This window comes from Rousettus aegyptiacus, unplaced genomic scaffold (assembly GCF_014176215.1).
Source record: "Rousettus aegyptiacus isolate mRouAeg1 unplaced genomic scaffold, mRouAeg1.p scaffold_m13_p_9, whole genome shotgun sequence".
Classification (NCBI taxonomy): domain Eukaryota; kingdom Metazoa; phylum Chordata; class Mammalia; order Chiroptera; family Pteropodidae; genus Rousettus; species Rousettus aegyptiacus.
Genome location: NW_023416312.1, coordinates 95352927 through 95375719, shown reverse-complemented (window position 1 = coordinate 95375719; position 22793 = coordinate 95352927). Strand labels below are relative to the sequence as shown.

Here is a 22793-nt window from a genome sequence, read left to right as displayed (position 1 = left end):
AATACACATGACTTTGTTCATTTACTTATTAGTGCAACAAATGTTTCTGAGAATCTCCCATATTCCGGACCTTAGGCTAAGCACTGCAGATAGGTGGGTAAATAAGTCAGATGTGATCTCTAGCCTCAAGGAACTTACAGGCAGGTCAATTCTGACAGATTTAATGTCACAATATGTCAAAGATATGAAATATCAGTAAATTCAAAATAATAAATATTTGTAAGCATAGGGGATGAGAGAGATCTTAAGCAAGACTGAAAATCTCAGAAACCATAAAGAAAAAAAAATAAAGATATATGATTACATACATATTTGAAAATGTTTGCATTGTAAATACATCATAATAAAAGTAAAAAATTAAATTCTTAGAGACTAGGCAAAAATATTTGTGACACATATGATAAATGGTTAAGAACTCCAATGAGCAATGAGTTTCTACAAATTACTAAGAAAAAGATAAAGAATCCAATAGGAAAAATAGGCCCAGGATATGAGCTTTCAATTCCCAGATGAGAGTATATATTCCTAATAAACATATAAAACGATTTTCAAATAATCAGGGAAGTGTAAATTAATAAAATATGGAAATGTCATTTTCCCCATCAGATAAAGAAAAGAGTGGTGTCAATCCTGAGAAGGCTGTGGGACATAGACACTCTCACTCATTGCTGGCGAAAGGGTGAATTGCTACCTTTTATGGAAAAGTAATTGGGAAATATCTATTTAAAATGAGAAATGCATATTTTTTTTGGTTTTCTGGGAATATAATTTACAAAAATAAAAGTCCTTGCAGTACAAGGATGTTTATAGCAGTAGAAATTCCCCATAAGTGCCCTGAATGTCCATCCATAGAGGACTATCTGGATAAATTATAGTAGATCTTTGCTATGGTATAATGGAGCTATTAACAGCAATGAGTTAAATCTCTCTAGAGCCAAGGGGACTGGGAAGGTTATTAATTCTTCCATGTGTATCTCTGTAATGTTTGGCTTATTATAAAGAGCAATTATCTTTTGTAATTAAAAATCCCATAAAGTAAAAATAATTTTAAAAACGTAGCAATTATAGCACAACATGTCACACGTGTACAATAGGGGTCAATTAGGGGCTGTGGGGATTCACAGGAGGAGGCGCCTAACCCACTTGTACATCTAAAGAGGTTTTCTGGAGGACATGACATCCGTGTTTATTCCTGAAGGTTGAGTGGCAGTCAGCTTGCAGGCTGGGATGGAGAGCATTCCAAGGTACAGGAAGCAGCAGATGTGGAGGCTGAGAGAGAGCTTGAGTGGATGGAGTAACTAAGATCATAGGTTTAGCTGAAACACTGGAGGGGAAAAGTGAACAATAAGATAGAGAGGCCAGCAGAGTCTCGATTACCAGATTGCAAGGGGCCCTTATGGCATGTTCAGCTTGAATTTAATTATAAATAGTGAGAGCTACTTGGGAGTTGTAAACAGGGAGCGACATGGTGTGACTCTTGATAACTGCAAACCTATGTGGACCAGCCTTGAAGTCTAGCTTACCATTTATTCCCTATTCACACAGCTGTAGATGACTCTGGAGTTCAAGTCCCCTTGGATGCCCTGAGCCAGGACTCAGGGCCAGACCCAGGTTGTATAGGGCCTGAAGCTTATATAATTTTTTTGTGGGGAGGGTCTTCCTTAATAAGATTACAACATTAGAAATGAACATGAATGAATATTGACTTAAAATGAGAAGATAAAGCACTCCAAGTTACCTATTTTAGAAAGTAGAGAAAATCCAGAAAAAAATTTAACCACAGAACTATTAATTTTAATTAATTAATGCCTATAAAATTTTTTCCTTATCTATACATATCTGGTAAAAGACTTGTATCCAAAATATTCAAAGAACTCTTAAAATTCAAAAATAAGAAAACAACCCAATTAAAAAGTGGCAAAATGATCTAAACAAATGCCCCATCAAGGCATATCTGTAAATGGCAAATAAACATATGAACCAGATGGTCTACATCATATGTCATCAGGGAAATGCAAATTAGAACCTTAATGAGATGTGACTGCACATCTATTAGAACGGGCAAAATTGAGAGCTCTGACAGCATCAAGTGCTGGTGAGGATATAGAGCAATAGGAACACTCATTCAGTGCTGGTGGGAATGCCAAATGGTACAGCCACTGTAGAAGACTGGCGGGTTCTTACTAAACTAAACATGTTCCTACCAGATGATCCAGCAATCATGCTTCTTGATATTTACTCAAATGTGTTGGAAACCTATATTCACACCAAAACCCATATTCAAATATTTATAGTAACTTCACTCATAATGCCAAAACTTGGGACCAACCAAAGTGTCCCTCAGTAGGTAAATGGATAGATAACCTGGTCCATCCAGACAGTGGAATATCATTCATTGCTAAGAAGAAATGAGCTATCAAGCTGAAAACCTATGGAGGAACCCTAAAGGCATATTGCTAAGAAGCTAGTCTTAAATGGATACATATTGTGTGATTCCAACTATGTGACATTCTAGGAAAGGTAAAATTATGGAAAGAGTAAAAAGGTCAGTGGTTGTCAGGGGTTCAGGAGGAGGGAGGGATGTGTAGGTGCAGCAAAGGATTTTTAGGGCAGTGAAACATGAAAAGTGAACCCTAATGTAAGTTATGGGGTTCAGTTAATAGTAATGCACCAATATTGGTTTATTGATTGTAAGGAATGTACCACAGAAATGCAAGACCTTACTAATAGGGGAAACAACTGGGGTGCTGTGGGGAGCAGGTGTGGAACAGAGAAAACTCTGACTCAAGGTGTCTACCTGGCGACACAGAGTTTCACTCTGGAACAGGTTCTGGGCCCTGAGCCGTAAACTAGCAAGGAGGAGACTTGAAGACTCAGACAGGGCTGGCATTGGTGTCTTGTCTCCTCTAATTAGCATCAAATCCCTTGCACCTCAAACTTTTCTCATTTTCTTTGTGCATCTCTCAGCCTTAATGTCTATGTGCCTCCCACCCTCCAGCCATATCTGATTCTGGCATCTCTTGTTTAAATTGTTTTGTCCCTTGTCAGCTGTCTCATAGACTCTGGGATCGGAAACTTCGCACTTAGCTTCTCCATGACACTTGAACAGCATCTGCAATATTCTCCATACCTGTGTCTACTGGAAAGTCTGCAGATAAAACCATCGAGTACGTTTTAACATGGGGGAACAGTTTCAAGTGGGAGATGTTTTGCTTTTTCAAGGCCCAATCTGTCTCCCTGGTATTTTTAAAGTCATCAGTATTTACTGAATGAAGCCATCCAGAATAAGGAGCAGATTAGTTTATTCCTTCTCTCACGTGACAGCTCTCAGGGACTGGAAGACAGTGCTCTCAGATCTACACGCTTTCCGGTTAAATGTCCCAAGTTCCTTAGACTGCTTCTCATATGTCCGTCATCCCTTCTGCATTTGAGTGATTGCTCTCTAGGTGTGTGTCCCCTTAAATAGTGCTGCCCAGAGATGAGCCCACTGCTTCAGCTGTGCAAGGAGGATGGAGCCGGCCCATCTCTTGTTCTGCACGCTGTGTTTTTCTTACTGCAGTCAAGGTCATGTTAGCCCTTCTAGCAGTCACACAGCATTTCTCATTTCTACTGAGCTTGCAGATGACTAAAATCCCTGCCATCTTCATACGTGCTGTTGCTAAGCCACTCTTTCTCCTATCCTTATGTCTTTTGAGATTTTGGACTTAAACATTTTGTTTATCCTTCTTAATGAGAACATGGGCCCAGCATTCCTGCTTGGGAAGAACTCATAGCACCACAACACTACCATTTGCTGTTATTTCGTGTCATCTCTGGTTTTGCTGCGTAGGTCATTTGTGTCTTCATTTGGTAAAGGTGCAGCACATAGGCTTAAGCTGCTTTGGCTACAGTCTTTGTCGCTCAGGCAAGTAGAACACCATCTGACTAAACCCCTCATCAGCCAGCATTTGTCCATCTTAACTGCAACAAGGTAATATTTATGGAACTTCTATATTAGCCTCTGCTGAGAACAAGCCTTTCTAATCAGGCAATTCTTGCCACAACCTTCTGAATAGGTTTTATTATTATCCCCATTTTTCAGATGAGGAAACTGAGCATTGGGGAGATCGAATGCTTTTATGCAAAGTCATACGGCTAGTGTGGAGTGGTTCCAGGACTTAACCAAGCAAGGCGTGTTTGACACTGGTGCCCATGCTGTTAACCACTATGCTGTACTATCTTCATCCTCTGAAAAGCCAGTTGTCCCAAATCCAAACTTATATCGTATGTAACACAAATTTCAGGCAGAGGGAAAATATCGACAAGGCTAAGACAGAGCGTGCCTGATGTGTTTGTGATGCTCCAAAAATACCAGTGTGGCTGGAACTGAGTGGGCAAGGGAGTGGAGATGGGAGATATCTCTGAGAGGTAATTGGGGCCCAGATTATGTAGGAATTTGTAGGAAATTTGATTTGTGCTTTAAGTGAAATGAGGAAATATGAGAGGGTTTTGAGCAGAGAAGCGACATGACTTGGCATATATTTTTAAAAATAACAAGTCTGGTTGCTGTTTATGTTGAGAGTAGAGTGTGGGAGACATGGACAAAGTGTCAGGATGCTTAGTGGACAAGGTCACATTTTAGGGGATGGGGGCCAGAGGGAAGGTCAGAGGGGCTAATACACTCACATTATAATGCACTCACAATTAGGAATACGACTTAATTCCTATTTATGGGAGATTGAAATTAAACCAATTTTATCATCACCAGATGAATTTTACTTCACAAAAGGACTTCAGCTGAATTCCCCGGTCCTGGGAGTACTTTTCCCTTTGTCACTAGATGGCACTCGTGAGTAGTTCCCATTTCAAGAACATTTACTCCTTAAGCATTTACACTAGATGGCGCTCAGCCCATTTCTCCCTGAGGCTGGTCAACTCCCAGTACGTGTTGACACACGAGCCTACCTAGTTACCTCTTGTGCACAAAGATCTCTGAGAAATCCATCAATACTCAGTTCTGGTACAACAATCAACTCTATTATGACTACTTTTCAGTATGTATTGAATCATACATACCCAGTGTAGTGATTCCGAGTCAAATCACAATTCAACTTATATCCAAGAGGAGCTCCAGTTTATCTTATTACAGACTGAAGAGGGGCCCCCATCCTCTGTCTACCCTTTGCCATTGAGATTGAAGATCCATGCCTACTCTGCAGTGGGAGGTAATTTTTCCTGACTTATGTCAGCTGTGTGATCTGATGTTAGTTACATGTTAGTTACTGTCATATAGGTAAACATCTTGATGAAATGTCTCTTAAAGCCAGAAAACTGAACCATGATTTTCTTGCTTCAGCTAACATTCATTTTTTTGTTTTTCAGGGGTGGTACTTCCTTTAAAAAAATTAGAGGCCTCTGGTGTCCCTTCTCCCTCATGCTTAGTTCTAACTTTATTACCTTTCCCTGGTTGAGATACACAACCTCACCTGGTCCTTGAGATAGGAGTGCATTTCCTATTTGCAGTTTGTCTTTGGATGTTGAACTGACTGAAAGATTTTATACCCAGTCTAGAAGGCTAACTTTCTCATCCTTTTAGCATTCAAGTCTCATCCAGATTTTCTCTGGAGTTCTTTTAGTAAAAAGGAGACCAGACTGAAAAATCATAAGACCTGGATTTAGGCTGAATCTTGCCCCTTACTAATCGTGTACCTTGGACTTGAAACAATATTTGAGCTTCGATTTCCTCATCTATAAAATGATAAAAATAATTATAAATTACCAGCAGCTTCACTCAGCTCTTTCTCTTCCAATCAGACTTGATTCCAAGGAGAGTTCCCCCCCCCCTTTTTTTTCTAGACCTAACTATAAACTAGAAGTAGCTCCAGAAGTACTTCATCTTCTTTGGCGAAGAAACACAGTCTCTTCTGAGAAAAACCAACGTCTATAACCACACATTAAGAATACAGAAATTCACACACATCTACCTAATGATGAAACTTTTCTTTGTAAGAAAGGAGAGCAATGCAATTATCATCTCTTACTTTTGGAGAGTTGCAGAAGTATGTACACATTTCCTTCCTCATTTGATCCTCCCTAAAAAATGGTGTGGAATAAGGCATGCAGCAATTATAAATTCTATTTAATAGTTCAAGTATGTGAAGTTTAGAAAACTGAAAGGCCTAGCTCAGAGTCATAGGTTACTGGGTGATGGACCAGGGATGTGAGCTTATGTCTCCGTAAGTCTTGAGTGATCGGGGACCCACTTGACTAATGCTGGCTATTAGAGTTAAGTTAACTGGGTAAGGTGTCTCAAAACATTTGGGCATTTCTCAGGCAGTTGACCTAACCCACAGAAAAAGGGACAAGTAGTTACCTAAGGTCACATAAAGACTCATATAAATAGAGAATTGAAGAAAGAGTGAAGTCAACCTAACTTCAGCCCATGTTTATAACAACATCTCTTTCTCTTTAGTTAAGAGCCAGTCTCTTAAAAAAGAAATCTTTCTTCTTCTCAGAAGAACCAAATATATTTCCAAATGTGGCACCCTTTATTAAAATTCTAGGTGTAAAAAGTAAAAAATGTTTATGCTTAAAAAACAAAGCTTGCCCTATATGTTGAGCAAATGGGAATCCTTTGATTCAATCCGAAATTTCTATTCTAGGTATGGTTACGTGTTTTTTCTTTTTTAAGAAGTAAAAGTGGAAAATATTCAATGCTTTTAAATACTACCCTTTCTCATTTTGCTTGCTTATTATTAGAGTTTGAATGGATTCTTGCTTTGACATGGAAGTATATTTTTAAAAGAACCGTGAATAATCTGTTACTATAGCAATAATTTCTCACTCTGAAGCTATTTAATCTTCAAGCAACATGGAACTTTAAATGTCAAAATGGTCCATATCTAGGATGAATGCTGTGCATGACTAGACCAATCAATAATTAAGGTGTTCATGATGAAGAGAAATGGAGTTTTTGGTTTTTGTTGTTTGTTTTTAATTTTCTTAGGGTGTCCCTCAACTGTTAGGCATTGTTAGCAGGGGAGGAACCATTTGCATGTAATGTCAGTGTAGATGCCTGTGCTGCTGGCAACACATGAAAGTGATCAGCTGTGCACGAGCCACATCTGTTTGTATGCTAAGGATCTAAGGAAGAGGACAGGGATGCCCACGTTTCACATGCTAATGCAAATACACACCAGAAAATAGAACAGTAATTTGTGGCACAGTATGCCGCTGGGTAAATCACTTCCCCTATGGTTTGGCGAGAATATGAATCCAGCATCTGGGCAAGGACTGTCTTGCACCACCAATAGACTTTGTACTGTTTGGACAAGGCTTCGGTGAGTAACTGCTCTGTGAGAGGCAGTTCATGCAGTTTGGTGTAGCTGTTACCAGGTGGAGCTTAGGTGCAGAGCCAGCTTAGGTGCTTTTTCTGGTGTGATCTGCGTGTGAAATGGTCTTCATTTACCGGTTCCAGTTGCCTGTTCTGAAACACATTCTTATATATATTTAGCTGAAATGAGAACCACAACAGAAATACAACTTAAATCCATCACAGAATCAGATATGGATGGCGTTCTTTCTTCCTGTTTACTTGACTGGTCCTGAGAAAAACCAGTAAATGAAAACTGGTAAATGAAGACCATGAGCTACAGGGACCTGGGGACCTGATCATCTCCTATGACTCACATGTCTTTTTCCTCTTACTCTCTCTGCTCCAGCCACTCCAGAATTATTTTAATTCCTCAAATAATCATGCCATTATTTCTAGCTTCAGGGCCTTTGCACATGCCGCCTCTTTGCCTGAAATCTAGCCCATTCTTTCCTTCCCCACTGCCATTTTCACCCAGCTAATTCCTCTTTATTACTTAGATCTCAGCTCAAGATCTTTTCCTCAGAGAAACTTTCCCTAAACCCACATTAGGTGAGAATCCTTGTTCTATATTCCCATAGTACCCTCTGTTCCCCAATACATGAAGTTCAAGATCACTGAGACTGCTTATTGAACATGTACCTCCTTGGCGAGGCTAGAAATTCAGTGGCATATGGAATCTGTCTTGTTTATCATGGTATTTTCAGTGCCTAGCTCAGCATGAGCACTTAAATATTTGTTGGATTAATGAATGAATTATAGGCAGCTTTGGTGGGAGAAAATTAAGGCTGCTTGGTTTGAGTTCAAGAGCCTGCTTTAAGATAAGCCACTTCTGGAACTGGCAGAGTCCATTTTCAATGTGCCACTTAGTGACCCATGATAAGGAATACAACTATTTTTAACACAGAGACCAAAATATAAATGCCGCTAATTTCTCCAAATAACCTCTGAGAAGAAGCCTTTAGATCTTGTGGTATGTTTTTTTGTATTTTGAAGTTTGTTTGTTTATTTGTTTGTTTTTTGGTGGGGGACTTTGTCTAACGTCTTTTTAGGAGCATTCAGTTCATTCATAGATTCATTCAACAAATTCCTTTTTTTCCCCTCAGAAATAAGGTGTAACTACTAAACAATGGAACCAATTTTCTTGTGTGACTCACAAACTGACTCAGAGCACAATTCAGAGTGACATTTTTAATGAAAGCCATGGAAATTTTATTTCGTTCATCTTTGAAGTCACTGTACAGCTCAGACTTGTTGACTTCCTGAATAAGCCGAACATCTACTAAAATATTGTGCACATCACTCACATATCTCATGCTTGGATTGTCTTTTTTTCACAAAAGACGTGTCATGCTGTAGGACCACACCTGACCTCAGGCACGTGGGATCTAAAAAGCAAACAGGATCTCAGCAGTAAGTCTTCTTTGCCACTCTCCAGCCCTGATCTGTGGTCCAGGTTGTCTTTCTCCCCACTTCAGAGCCCATGCCTTACTCACTGAGTTTTCTTCCTGGCTTCTTCAGGCAAGTGTATGTAATGGGGTCCGTTTTGGACCCCATTAGTGTTCTATTACTTCAAGTTTGCTTAATTCACATGTGTTGAACACAATGACAAGTCTTTTGCTAAAGCGTTCATATTAAGGAGATTGAGAATATATAGGAAAACTATAGGGAAGTTACAGTCTAAGAGCAAAGATGGATAGATACTTAAATAATTACCATAAACTATTGGGAGTTGTGCAACAGTTTTCGTACATGCAAGACTTAAAGCAGGGAGGCTACAGGAGGGCTTTAATTCCTTTAGAGACCTCACACCAATACGCATGCATTTATATGCATTTACACTATGTGCTATAAAGGACTGTGACAGGCACAAGTGTGGGGCAGGGTGCCACATCATCTTGGAATATGAAAGAGTGGTTGTCTGGCCTGAAGCTTGCCATGTCGCCTTAAGGTGACAGTTTCTCCCTTAGATTGTAATGGTGTATTAGTTTTCTATTGGTTAATGTAACAAATCACCACAAATTTAGTGGCTTAAAATGACACAGATTTACTCCCTTCCACTTTCGGAGGATGGAAGTCTAAAATCAAGGCGTCAGTAGGGCTGTGTTTCTTCTGTATGCTTCGGAGGAGAATCTGTTCTATTGCTTCTTTTGGCTTCTGGAGGCTGCCTGTATCTCCTGGCTTGTGACCTTTTCCTCACGTGATTCTAACCTCTTGCTTCTGTCATCACATCTACTACTATAAGCTTCTTGTCATCCTCTTGTAGGGACTCTTGTGATTATAATGGACCCATTCGGAAAATCTAGGATAATCTCCCCATCTCGAGGTCCTTAATCACATCTTCAAAGTCCCTTTTTCCATGTAAGATAACTTCTAGATTCCAGGAATTACAGCGTGGACACATTTGGGGGCCATTATTATGGCTACCATAGGGACTAAGGCAATGGAAATAGCAATGACAAAAAGAATTTGATGTCATGCCAATCTTGCTTTAGCTCATCAACCGATTGAATCAAAATCATTGGCAGTGAATCTTCCCAACATTTGTTTTTTAAATTTTTACTTCAGACTTTCCTGTTTCTTTCAAACACATTATAAGTGCATACTACCCATTATATCTCTGGGTCGCTGTGTTTCTCTCTATTCCTATCAGCATTTTTGCCGGCATGACCTCTCCAACTCTGCCCTTCTAGTTGGGTGAGCTTTTATTATCGTTCATCATTTTCCTCAAGCCCAAATCAGCCACACAGTTCCTTGTCGACAATTCCAAAATTCCAATTTCAAGCATGCCATTCTCAATAATTATTTCCTCTTATCCTTACTTACTACAATACTTGCACTGATACAATTTAATTTATCCTTTCTCTTTAATTAGCTTCCCAATTCTTACCTCAAGTATTTCCTTACCCACTATATTTTATGAGCCATTTTTATATTCCTTCACTTAAATATTAACTGAACAACTGCTATGTGTTTTTCTTGGATACAGTAGTGAGAAAAATAAAGGTCCGGCTCTCATAAAACATATATTTTAGGTAAAATGTAATCACTCTCATATAATGGCCCATAAGTCCCTTGTACCACTTCTGAAGTTTCAATTTCATACATCCTAATTGAGACCTCCAGTCTATTGAGCTCACCAATTTCTATCAACACTCTTTTCTTCACCTTCATCTTTTGCTCAAACTTCCCCTTTCACAAACTCTGAGCTGATGAATGTACATCATACTTTATTGAAAAATAATAAAAGAGACCTCTCATCTTTCCATTACTGTGGTTTGAAATCACTCCATCGATTGTTCCTTCTTTCTCCTGTATCATCAGTTTCTCTCTTTCCATTACATCATCTAATCAGCATACAAACATGCTGTACTAGTTTCTGTCTTCAAACAAACAAAAACCTGTTTTGATCACATATCTCCTTCCATATTCTGTTCCATTTCTAGTCTCTATTTCACATCAAAACATCTTGAAAGAGTAGGGTAGTTTCTGGGATAACACCTCCTCATCTCCCATTTATTTTTCAAGTCACCATGATCTGACTTTTGTGAAAATATGTCCTTTTGTTGAGGTCAGTATTCATGACACCAGTGTGACATTGAAATTCTTGTCATCAGATCCAGTGAATACTGCATGTACATAAATGGGATGCCCAGTATCTTCTCTTAGATGTTTATAAGGTAGCTCTCTCTTAATATGTTCAAAATGTAACTCCAGCTCCTAGCCCCAAACCTGTTATTTCCCCAATTTTTACTTTCCAAATTTTATTCTGACCAAATTCATCACAAAATTTTATATTGAAAATATCTATCCATTTCTTTCTACCCCAATAACCTCTAGTGTAGTCTCCTACCCACTCTCCCTGCTGCTACTCCTGCCCTATTATCCATTCTCCACTCAGATGCCAGAGTAGTTGGAAAATCATTTGTACTTTTCCATTTTTCCTTTGGCATAGAGCAGGGCTTGCAAACTGACCTGCCTACCACACAACCAAGAAGATAAACAAGAAGACCAGGTATATTATTTCCTTTTAAAAAAACTACCAGAAAGCTAAATCATGCTTTTTAATTTTTTTTTACTGAATTATAGTGTAGACATGTAACATAACACGCATGATACTGTAGATTGTATTTTAAGATTAAATTGTAAGAAGAGACAAAACCAGCAAATTTAATTATCCAACTTTTCTTGATTTGTCTATATATTATTATCTCTATTATAAGAAAAACAGGGTAACAGTGATGGTAAATGGTGATAAGTATACCCTTGGACTCAGAGTGGGGCATACAACCACTGGTCTGTTTACTGTGTACAGGGTTTTGCCAGGATGCCATATAATTGGAATCATGCAGTATGTAGCCCTTCGAGACTGGCTTCTTTCACTTAGTAAAATGTATTTAAGGTTCCTGCATGTCTTTTCATGGCTTGAGAGCTCATTTCTTTTTAATATTGAATGATATTCCATTGTCTGGATGGACCACAGTTTATCCAAGTTTTGGCAATTATGCCATAAACATCCATGTGCAGGTTTTTGTGTGGATATAGGTTTTCAACTCATTTGGTAAATACCCAAAGGGTATGATTACTGGATTGTATGATATGGATTGTATGATAAGAGGTATGTTTAGTTTTGTAAGAAACTGCCAAACTGCATTCTCATCAGCAATGAAAGAGGCTCTCCATCATTCCACATCCTCACCAGAATTGGTGTTATAGTTTTGGATTTTAGACATTCTAATAGGTGTGTAGTGGTATCTGATGGTTTTAATTTGAAATTCCCTACTGACAAATAATGTTGTACATATCTTCATGTGTTTATTTGGTGAAGTGTGTGTTCAGATCTTTGACCCATTTTTTAAGTTGGATTATTCATTCATTAATTTTCTTTCTGTTGAGTTTTAAGAGTTTTTTTGGATGTTATAGCTACCAGTTCATTATCAGATATGTATTTTGCTAAGATTTTCTCTCAGTCTGTGGCTTGTCATTTCATTCTCTTAATAGCGTCTTTAGTCAAGCATAAGTTTTTAGTTTTAACGAAGTTCAACTTACCAGTTTTTCTTTCATGGATTTTGCTTTTGACGTTGTACCTAAAAAGTCATCACCAAACCCAAGATCACCTAGATTTTCTCCTATGTGATATTCTAGGAGTTTTATAGTTTTGTTTTTTACACTTAGATGTATAATCCTCCTTGAGTTAATTTTTGCTAAGGGTTTAATGTCTGCGTCTAGATTCGCTTTTTACACGTTCAGTTCTTCCATCAGCATTGTTTAAAAGATTATCTCTTCTCAATCAAATTGCTTTTGCCCTTGTGTCAAAGATCAGTTGACTGTATTTGTGTGGGTCCATTTTCGGGTTCTTTATTTTGTTCCATTGATCTGTTTATCTCTTCTTTTGCCAATACCACCCTGTCTTGTTTACTCTAGCTTTATGGTAAGTTTTGAAGTCAGAGTGTCAGTCATCCAACTTTGTTCTTCAATACTGCAGTGACTACTCTGGGTCTTTAGCTTTTCCAAATGAACTTCAGAATCAGTTTCTAACTAGCCACAAAATAACTTGCTGGGATTTTGTTTGGGATTGCGTGAATCTATAGATAAGTTTGGGAAAATCGACAGCTTAGATATATTGTCTTCCTATTCATGAACATGGATTTTCTTTCCATTTATTTAGATCTCTTGATTTTGTTCATCAGAGCTTTGCACTTTTTCCATTCTAGATCTTATATGTATTTTGTTAGAGATGTATCTAATTATTTGATTTCTTGGTGTCAACATTGATTGAATATTTGTAAAAAAAATGTATCACATTAACGTAAGATGTTGGTGATGGAAATAACTGTAGGAGAAGAGTAGGTTTAGAGGGGAAAAATGGTGAGAATAATGAGTGCAATTACAGCTTACATTTTATAGGATTTTTTAAGGGTTAGGACCCCAATAACTCGCAATTTTCTGTGTGGTTAATAAATGATTTTATTTAATTTTTATGATTGCCTTATAAGGTCAGTGTTACTATCCTTATTTACAGATGAGGAACCTTGATGGTAGAGGACATGCAGTTGTATAATTAATGAGGACAGACCTGCCACCTCTTTTGTGAAGGAGCACCTGTGGAGACTGTCACTTCTCATGGCTGGTAAACTCAAAAAAGGAATCAACCCTGAAAAAAATTCTAATATTAAGGTAGCAAGGCTGGATCATACTATGCTGAAGTTTAGTATTTTAATATTTTAAACATTGTTTTTTAGCTAATGATCACTTACATTGAATGGAAGGATTTGCTACTCTTTCAGATAAGAATGCTGTTTAATGGACAGCTAACACATAAACCAAATAAATTTGCCTCACTAGAAATGGAAGATAGCAATACAATACATATTTTTTCCAGAGCCGGTGGGCAGTGTCTACTGACAAGGGAGCTGGCTGTGCTTTACATGAGAATTCTACTGCTCTATTCCATACTTTGTTCCCAAAGACAAGGATACAATCTGGATGAAAAACTACAATTGGTTTTCATTTCATTTTGACTACTGAATTAATGTTTTTTTGCTATTTTCTTCCTTTTTTATTTTTTTATTTTTCTTCAATTATAGTTGATATTCAATATATTTTATGTTAGTTTCAGGTGTATAGCATAGTGGTTAGACATTTATATAATTTATGAAATGATCCCCCAATTAATCTAGTGCCCACCTGGCACTATACATAGTTATTACAATGTTATTGACTATATTCCCTAATCTGTACTTCACATCCCCATGACTATTTTGTAACTCCCAATTTGTACTTCTTAATCCCTTCACCTTTTTCACCCAGCCTGCCAAACCCCCTCACACTGGCAACCATAAGTTCTCTGTATCTATAATTCTGTTCGTTTTTTTTAATCGTTCAATGTATGTGCCTGAAATATGTTCACAAATACCATGTATATACATTATATATATATATATATGCACACATTTATATATATATATATATAAGTAAAATATATATATAAAATACAAATTTATTCCATCAACCAAAGCATGCCATTAATATAGTAAATTTTGGCTGATGGAATCAGTTTTTCGGTTCTCACTGTTAACAACAGCAACAATTTTTTTGCATGTCTATTTTCTTGTAGACTCTCATTTACCATCATAGAATGTAGGATAATTTTATAATTTTCTAATATGTAACTACTATATGTAGTAAATCTGTCTTTAAGTAGGGATAACTTTAATATTAGGTAGCTTTCTCCTCATGACAAGTGTCTTATAATTTAGATAAAGCATCATACTTAAAATGAAAAACACATATGTGGTCAACAGCAATATGTGGACTTGACATGTCCTCACACATCAAATCTCATGCTTATAGAATATTAGACCTGATAGCAACATCAGGAATGGCCTAGTTCAACTTTCTTATTTTATACTCGTGGAAAGGGAACACTACAGAGAGTAAGTGGCTTGAGAGGCCCAACATCCAGTTAGTGCAATAATCAAGACTAAATTTCAGGATATCCTGGTCCAGATAGAGTTGGGGGTCATAGGAAGATCTTAGCTTTTAAAGTAGAACAGGTAAGTCTTACAGTTTTGTGAACTTGGGAGAAGCCCTTAACTTACTTGAGCATCATTTTCCTCAGTTCTAAATTAAGGGATTCATTCATTCTGGTATGTTTTATGTCTCAAACAATAGTGAGAATAGAAGAGTGATTGTTAAGATATGACAATTTGTAACTGTCTACATGGGCCGTAAGTGCTCACTTACTATTAATGCTCTTTCTTTACGTGAGATAGTTTCATATAATCACAATAGACTTGAGAAAAGTAGCACAGGGTATATATTATCCTTGTTTTGTAGTCAGGAAATTCATCAAAGATCAGGAAGCTCATCTACAATCAGGACAAATGAAAACCAAAACCAACTCAGGAGGATCTTTGTATGCTTCTGAACCCGAGCTGCACATGAATCTGTTGAGAAGCTTTTCTTTTTCCTTTTTTTTTTTAATACTGATATCTAGACCTCATAGCTGGAGGTTCTGATTTAACTGTTGGCAGTGTGTGTGTGTGTGTGTGTGTAGGGGGATGGCCAAGTCCGTTAGTGTTACGAAAAGCTTGCAGATGCTTCTCCTGTACAAATGGGATGGAGATACCTTGGGCCAGACTGAGCAGCCTGAATTCTCAGTGGGCTGCATCAATCGACTCATTGTTTGTGGGTCCCATGTCTGGGTAGCCAGAAGGGGCTGAAGTTCCCAGCAGGGAAGCTCCCCTGCAGCTAGTGCAATTCCGTTAATGTCTTCCTAAGCTCAGCTACGATCCTAACACATCCTAGCTGAGCCTCTTCATTTTTACTGCTTTTTATTCCAAGCATAATAGTTACAGTTGGATGGGGGTGGCATAAAATTCAGGAAAAAAAAGGTGCTTGTCAAATTGAATATGGTGCCTTCCTATTTCCTGGATGTTTTGAGTTTGCTTTTGGAGAATGACACCCCCCTGGGGATGTCTGAAGAACACTATGACAAGTTGAAATCTAAATGTGTCATAGCTTTGTATCTTTTTGTTCAAATATTTTCTTGGAAACTATTTAACCTAGGATTATCTTTTTTTCTTAATTAATCCATGGGGAAAACGGGGCTCAGGCAGGGGCATTAGAAACCTACTCCAGCTCCTTTTGCTACGTTCTCACCATGTTATGCCCAGGAGATGTCTAATAGGAATATTAATGCAAACATCTATTGGTCAGGAAGTTCTGAGTACTGGACAAGAGGAGATATAAGGCAGGATGAGCAGAACAGAAAGGGTGGTGTATCTGGGTGATTTACTGCAGTTTTGGAGGTCAACCCGGCCTGGGTTTCTTGTATTCACCAGGTCCCTCATCCCCACCCCCTATCCCCCACATAGACACACACACATTTACACTCTCCCTGGCCACCCCAGTACTGTTAGACACACCACAGTTCTTCGAAAGCCCTGGTAAGAAATAAGTTTATGTATCTTAGTAGCCTCCACCTCCCCATCTTCTCTATTTTCAAAGTCTTGGGAATAAAGGTGATTTCTCAAAACTAGGATAAGGGATCCAGTCGTCAGTGGATTCTTCTCCTCTCTGTCACCTCCCTATATTAGCTGTTGCTGCCAAGGAGATTTGAGCCAGGGGCAGTCCCTTTCCTCAGAAATGGATGCTGCCTTTCCCACTCTGGCCTTTTGGCTGATGATACTGCCGTGTGTAAACAGGTCTCTAGATGATACTGCCCTTGCACTGGGGGACATGTGAACATTGACTACTTCACGAATCCCCTGCTTTTGTCCCCACTTGTCTGCCTGAATGCAAGTTGCAGAATTGGCCTTTGCCTGCATTATGATGAGCTTGCTACAACCCATAGACAAAGGCGACAGCCCCTGGCTTCTTTGTACATCATTCACCATTGTCTCTGTTTCCGCCTTTCCTCACTCTGATAGCTGTATTGCTACATTAAACACAAATTTTTCTGAGCTCCCTACATGATACCAGGGAAGTACTGGGTGGACTGGCCTGCCTGAAATAACCTCTGTTTCCCAGCACTCCTTAAACTTACCAACCTTGACCTGGCTACATTCATTCGGCCTACAGGAAACCTTGTGTTATCAGGTTCGACCATTTTAGACCTTTGGTTTTGCTATTGAGTTCTGATCCTTTGAATTCACTCTAAGTTCTAGGGAAGGCTCCCTTGTCCCAGTCTCTCTCCAACCTGCAGGCCTAGACACTGAAGAGTAAGCCTATTACTTTACAGACAGAATGGAACCTGTGTCTCTTTGTTCCCAGCCACCACATATTGCCACCAAATCAGTCTGATCTTTACCCTGGGTGTGAAATTTGGAAATGTTGACATTAATGTATGACCATTTATAAATTTTTCCCATGCGGTTTTTATTCTTAAAATCTTTCCCTCATAAGACCCATAGGTTATAATGTATGTTTTCTATGTGCATTTATATTTTAGCAACAAACCAAAAGTGCCTTTGGCTTCTAGATGCTATATAAGGAAAACGTACAATATTATGACTTGCATTTTCATCTCCTTCTTGCTAAAGCTATTTTTCTTTTAGCGACTCACAGCAAGAGTAGACATCTGGGGAAGGAGGACTGCCACTGGTGAATATTCTCAAGACCTTTCCAATACGATTTATTTTATTTAATATAAATCTGTAAATAAATGGTATTTAATATATAGTGGCTAGGAATCAATGATGTCTTGTTGAGTCGGGCCACCTGCTACCACAGTGAACCTGGCCTTTTCCTGGGTCCAGCAGGATAATTCGGAGTGAATCCTGCAGGAGGGGTGGGCGCTTTATCAGAGAAGTTGCTCTGGGGAAGTTATTTCTGAACTGTGAGAGCTTTAAACAAAAAGAAAAAAGAACAGAGTAAAATAAAGCAAAGGAGAAGTGAAAGCTCGTTTGCAGTTTTTCTGTAGCGATGCTAATTCCCCAGTAGAGTTGAGGCAGGGCTATGCGATGTAGCTTCCTGCAGTGCTGCAAATATTCTATGTCCGTGCCATGCAGTGTGGTAGCTACTAGCTGAGTGTGGCCACTGAGTGCTTGAAATGTGGCTATTGTGACCGAGGGATTAATTTCAATTGTAGTGTAAGAAACTACATGGCTAGCATCTGCAGTATTGGACAGCTAAGAGTTTGAGGATTGGACTCCAGAATGTGGCTCATTGCTTGCAATGCTAAGTTTCTCACAGTCTTTGTAGACATGCACTTCAAGGCTGGGGATTTTTTGTTTAACCAATCTCCCCTGTCACTATAGTTTCTGGGTTCTCTAGTCCATTGCCTTTCCTTGTAGATTCCTATTTACCATATTTGTTCAACCAGTCTGTTCTAATACATTGAGTGTTGTGACATGTGCTATTTCTGAAGACATGCAACTTTTATTCAGAATGACATTTACAGAGATTTGATTAAATACATTTAATTTCCTCCTACTAAATTACTTCTTTGGTGTGAACAAGTAATTCTCCACTAAGAATACAGACTGAGGAAGAGGAATAAGCAGATGGAGGACATAGATAGTTTTAATTTACCAACACATTCTGACTACTAGTATCTCATTTATTACTTTTTAAAGAAATCACTCATCACATATAAGTCAACACACTCGAGGCCTGCAGCGGGTCATGGAGACGTCTAGAACAGCCTCCAGCTGGATTCTTCTTTTTCTCCTCGCCACTGCCCCTCCTCACTTCTTTCTCCACAGTTGGCAACTGGGCCTCTTTTAGGAGTGTCAGTGACAGGAACCCCTTCCTTCTGCTTCCTGAGGCTGTCCATTCCACTGTTGGATGACATCCATCTTTAGGAAGTTCCTCCTTACGGTGTGACAGAATTGGTTTTTAGCCGTGGTTTCTACTTGTGGGATAGTACCAGTACATGTAACTCTATTTCCCTGTGTCAGTCCAGTAAATCTTTGAAGATAAAACTCTTATTTTTACATAGAATTTTTTGGATTGGCTTTTAATTAATTTATTCATGGCAGACTTTCAGGTTTCCTTTCTGTCCTGTCCTGGTTATCTGGATCTGGACATATGCCAGTTTGTCAATGAAACGGACACTTCAGGTGGAATTTTATCAGTAACAGAGTTGAGCAGAGTGCTCACTTCCTGAGTTCTGGATGCTACATCTTTATTGACAGAGCCTGAGATTACTTTAGCTTTTTTTTCTTTAAAATAGTACTTATATTTAAAATGGTACTTATATTTCTTTAAAACCAATACTTATATTGCCCTTCCAGTCAGCTAAAGGGCCATAATCTTTTCCACAAGTGTTATACCTCTCCTGTGTGTTAGAGTTTATTGGGCGATCAAGTCAGGACTTTATATTAAGCCTTGATAACTTCAGCGCATGATGCCGGATCTTTCTTCAGAGGTGAAGAGCTTATTTCTCCTGCTGCTGGGAATGTTGTTGTCAGGAACCCTCAGCTGTCAGCAGTCCCTGGAGATGGCCTCAGCCAAAAAATCCTCCTTTGCCAGCAGTGTCGCACTTAATTTTGCGGGCAGCCTTCATCTACTGACTGATCAGCTCAGAGGTGTAAAGCACCTTGCCCCGCTTGGTACTACTTTTCCTGTTAATCTCAGGTCCAGTATTTCCTTTGGGAAGTAAGCTGGACCTTCACTGGGACTGCATCATAAATCAGTACATCAGTCCCTCTCTCCACTTATCCTGCTTTCTTTCTCTTCCTTTCACAGGTGCTGATACCCAGAGCCTCTTCACTAATGAATCTCCTGCATGCTAATTTCTAGCTCAGAGTCCGCCTCACAGAGAGCTCCATTTGTACTCATGAATTTCTCCAGTCTGAGCAGCAAATTCATTTTGGATCCTGTATCTGTCATCAAAGGTATCAGCTATTTTAATTTTCAGATGTGATTCCTTTCCTGAGGTCCAGATCCATACTTTAAACTCTTTACTGGATATTTATACCTTGATGTGTCATGGGCGTCTCGAATTCAACAAATCTAGAATTGCACTCATTATTCCTACTATATTCCACTCCAATCCCACTCTTACTACATTAGCTCAGTCACCCACACTTGAAACCTTATTGTCCTCTCCCTCAGCCTAAACATTCAAAGCTTCTCTCTTTCCTTTCTCACTGCCATTTCCCTAATTCAAGCCCTTACTGTCCGCAACTTATACTATTCTTATTGCCTCCTTCCTGACCTTCTATGCCATCAGTCTTTCCTAACGACACTCCAGCTCTCTTCACATGGCCACCAGAGAATCTTTCCAAAACATAAGTCTGATCATTTTACCTTCTGATTTAAAAACTTCGATGCCCTTTCCCCTTCCCCATTGCTTAAAGGATCAAGTTACTACTTCCTAGATTGGCCTTACATCCTTTACCCAACTTTTCTCTCTTTCCTATTTTATCTGCTTCTGTTCTTTTTGTATGTTCTCCAGTCTCTAGTTATACTAGTCTCTGAGCTTAAACTCTCTCCCACGTGTATGCCTTCGAAGCTGCTTTTCTCTCCATCATCCTTGCTCTCCAACACATAACGCAGTACCTAACATAGTGTGGTTCCACTGGGTCCCCAGCATGGCATGAAGGTTCTAGGATGTGTGTCTCTTAAATGGAGTTGAACATGGGATTCCAAGTTAGAAGCTGAAAAAAAGGAAAGAAAAAAAGTACTGAAATCATAACCAGATAGACCACAAATATGGATTTATAGGTTTTATTTTAGGGATTTAAAAAATAGTTTGATGTTACACTACTTTTCTTACTATTAGTGAATCTAAGAAGTTTGAACTTCTTATATCTTGTCGATGAATGAAACTAGCGTGCCCCAGACTGAGGTGTCGTGGTGGATCAGAAGTGCATTTCTGTGGAGTATATGCTCTTAGGGTTCTTAGAATCGCTGAGGGGGAAGAAGAAAAAAAACAAGTTGCACAGGTTGTTTAATGAAACCTTAAACATATTTTCCCTACAAAAGACACATTTACCCGTATTTTTCTCTGAGGAGGCAAATGGAGATTTAAACAGTGTTTCTTATGGATTTTGCATGAGGTAATTCAACAACAGTGAAAGTGACAGAATCCTCTAATATGACCCAAATGGGAATGCTGGACTGCAGTCAGCAAGAAGAAACTTATAAAAATAATTGTTTAATCATGAATTTCATTTTGAAATTGCCATCACGTGACAGAGGCCTGATTTAGAAGTGGTATATGTGAAAAAGAATTGTAAGTTTTTGTAAGCAAACAGTTTGATGTGACTTTTAAAAGGGGATGCAATTTTGGTGTCACCAGAACTACAATGTCCAGATCACAGAATAAATACATAACCACTGTTATATTGATTCAAACATGTCAGGGATATTGTATTCAAATTTAAAAGGAACAGTGCCAAATTAGGATGCCTTCAAAGGAGGGTAAGTTGCTGCTTTCAACTAGGAAGAATTGAAACAGCCTAAACTGGGGAAGAGGTGTGTGTGTGTGTGGGGGGTCCCATTAAAGCATGGTCATGGAGAGGGACCAAGTATTGGGTTATATCAATGGCAGTATCAATGGGTAAAAGTAAAAAAGAATGGCAATTTTGACTCAAAATAAGACTGTATATTTTAATTCATCTGAAGATATTTAGAAGTAAAATGTCCTGCCTTTCATGGTAATGAATTTCATGTCATTAGGAGCAAGCAAGATAAGGCTCTGTGGCATTTAAGAAAGCTGTTGAAAATACCAGATGGGAGGCAGGACCAGATGGCTACCAAGGGCCCCTACTGGTTTCAGTTTAACATGGTATGAACTCACCTAGTGTCAGAATGCATCATTATATATTAATGAGTTGTTGATGATGGCTATTTTAGATTCTCATCCTTTTTTTACCAAAGTTCCCTTAAATTATGTTATGTAATGTCTCTTTATTTTTTTAAACATTAAATTTGTTTTGAAAAGCAGGTAGATTGTGAATATTATATGTCATAGAAATTAAGAGAAGGATGTTTCTTCTTGTCCTGGTTCTACCACTTGTTAGCTATATGACCTTGCATAAGTCGCTTTGCCTCTGTGAACATTAGTTGTTTTTTTTTTGATGTTATAAATGACTAATAATAGTACCCAAATTATGGGCAGTCTTAAGGATGAAAGGAAACATGTAAAGCACTCAGCTCAGTGCTTGTCATATAGTAAGTATTCAGTAAGTGGTTATTATTGTTATTATTATTACTTGTTTCTCTGTAATGATTGAGGTTTAAACCAAAAGTGTCCCCTCCCTTGAAATAATGCAGATATTTTACTCTTTACTCATAACATAGTAAAAGCTTGCCCTGCAATTGCATTTTGTAATTACTTGATAAGTATTCTTATTAAGTCTATGGGCATTTTCAAACTTTAATTCTTTCACCTTTATTTGCAACATAAAAAAATAACAGAATTCGTAAGGCAACAGATGAAATATGTTATCACTTTTTGAATAATACAATCAGTTGAAAATTAAATGATTTAAAATATAATTGCTTCTGGAAATGACTTTATGAGCAATGGAAGGATTTAGTGGAGAAATAAAAAATAAAGCAATTGCACAAAGCATGATTTGATTTTTCACCATGGCTTCATGTGAAAAAGTCAGTTATTGCCCTATTTTTCAAAATGTGGTTATTTCGATATTTGTAAACAGCAATGTTCTAATCTCTAGTCACATATTTGAAGTACAGTTAGTGCATGTTTATGTTGGTAAAATTGGGACTCAGATGTAAGTTATATCTTTTTTCAGATGGAAACACGAGCCGAATTGTATAAAATAATTGTTTTTATTTGCTTAAAGTGATCTTAATAGTAAAACTGTTCTCATCTGGAAAGTAATGATGCTTACTTCATGGAGGTAATAGTGATATTAAAGACAGTGTGTATGACATAAAAAGCTTTGTAAACTGAGAAACTTTAGATTAAATAGTTTTAAACAAACTCATTTACCTCAGGAGTACTTAAATATTTAAGTAT

At 38.2% G+C, this 22793-nt stretch overlaps 1 long non-coding RNA gene across 2 annotated transcripts in view; it reads left to right on the top strand.

Moving 5' to 3' along the window:
* Nucleotides 1-22793, top strand: part of LOC107520735 — a 369941-nt gene that overhangs the window by 140303 nt on the left and 206845 nt on the right. For both annotated transcript variants that reach the window (XR_004952773.1, XR_004952772.1), the window contains exon 2: nucleotides 19547-19695. This is a non-coding gene — a long non-coding RNA (uncharacterized LOC107520735). The remainder of the gene's footprint in view (nucleotides 1-19546; nucleotides 19696-22793) is intronic.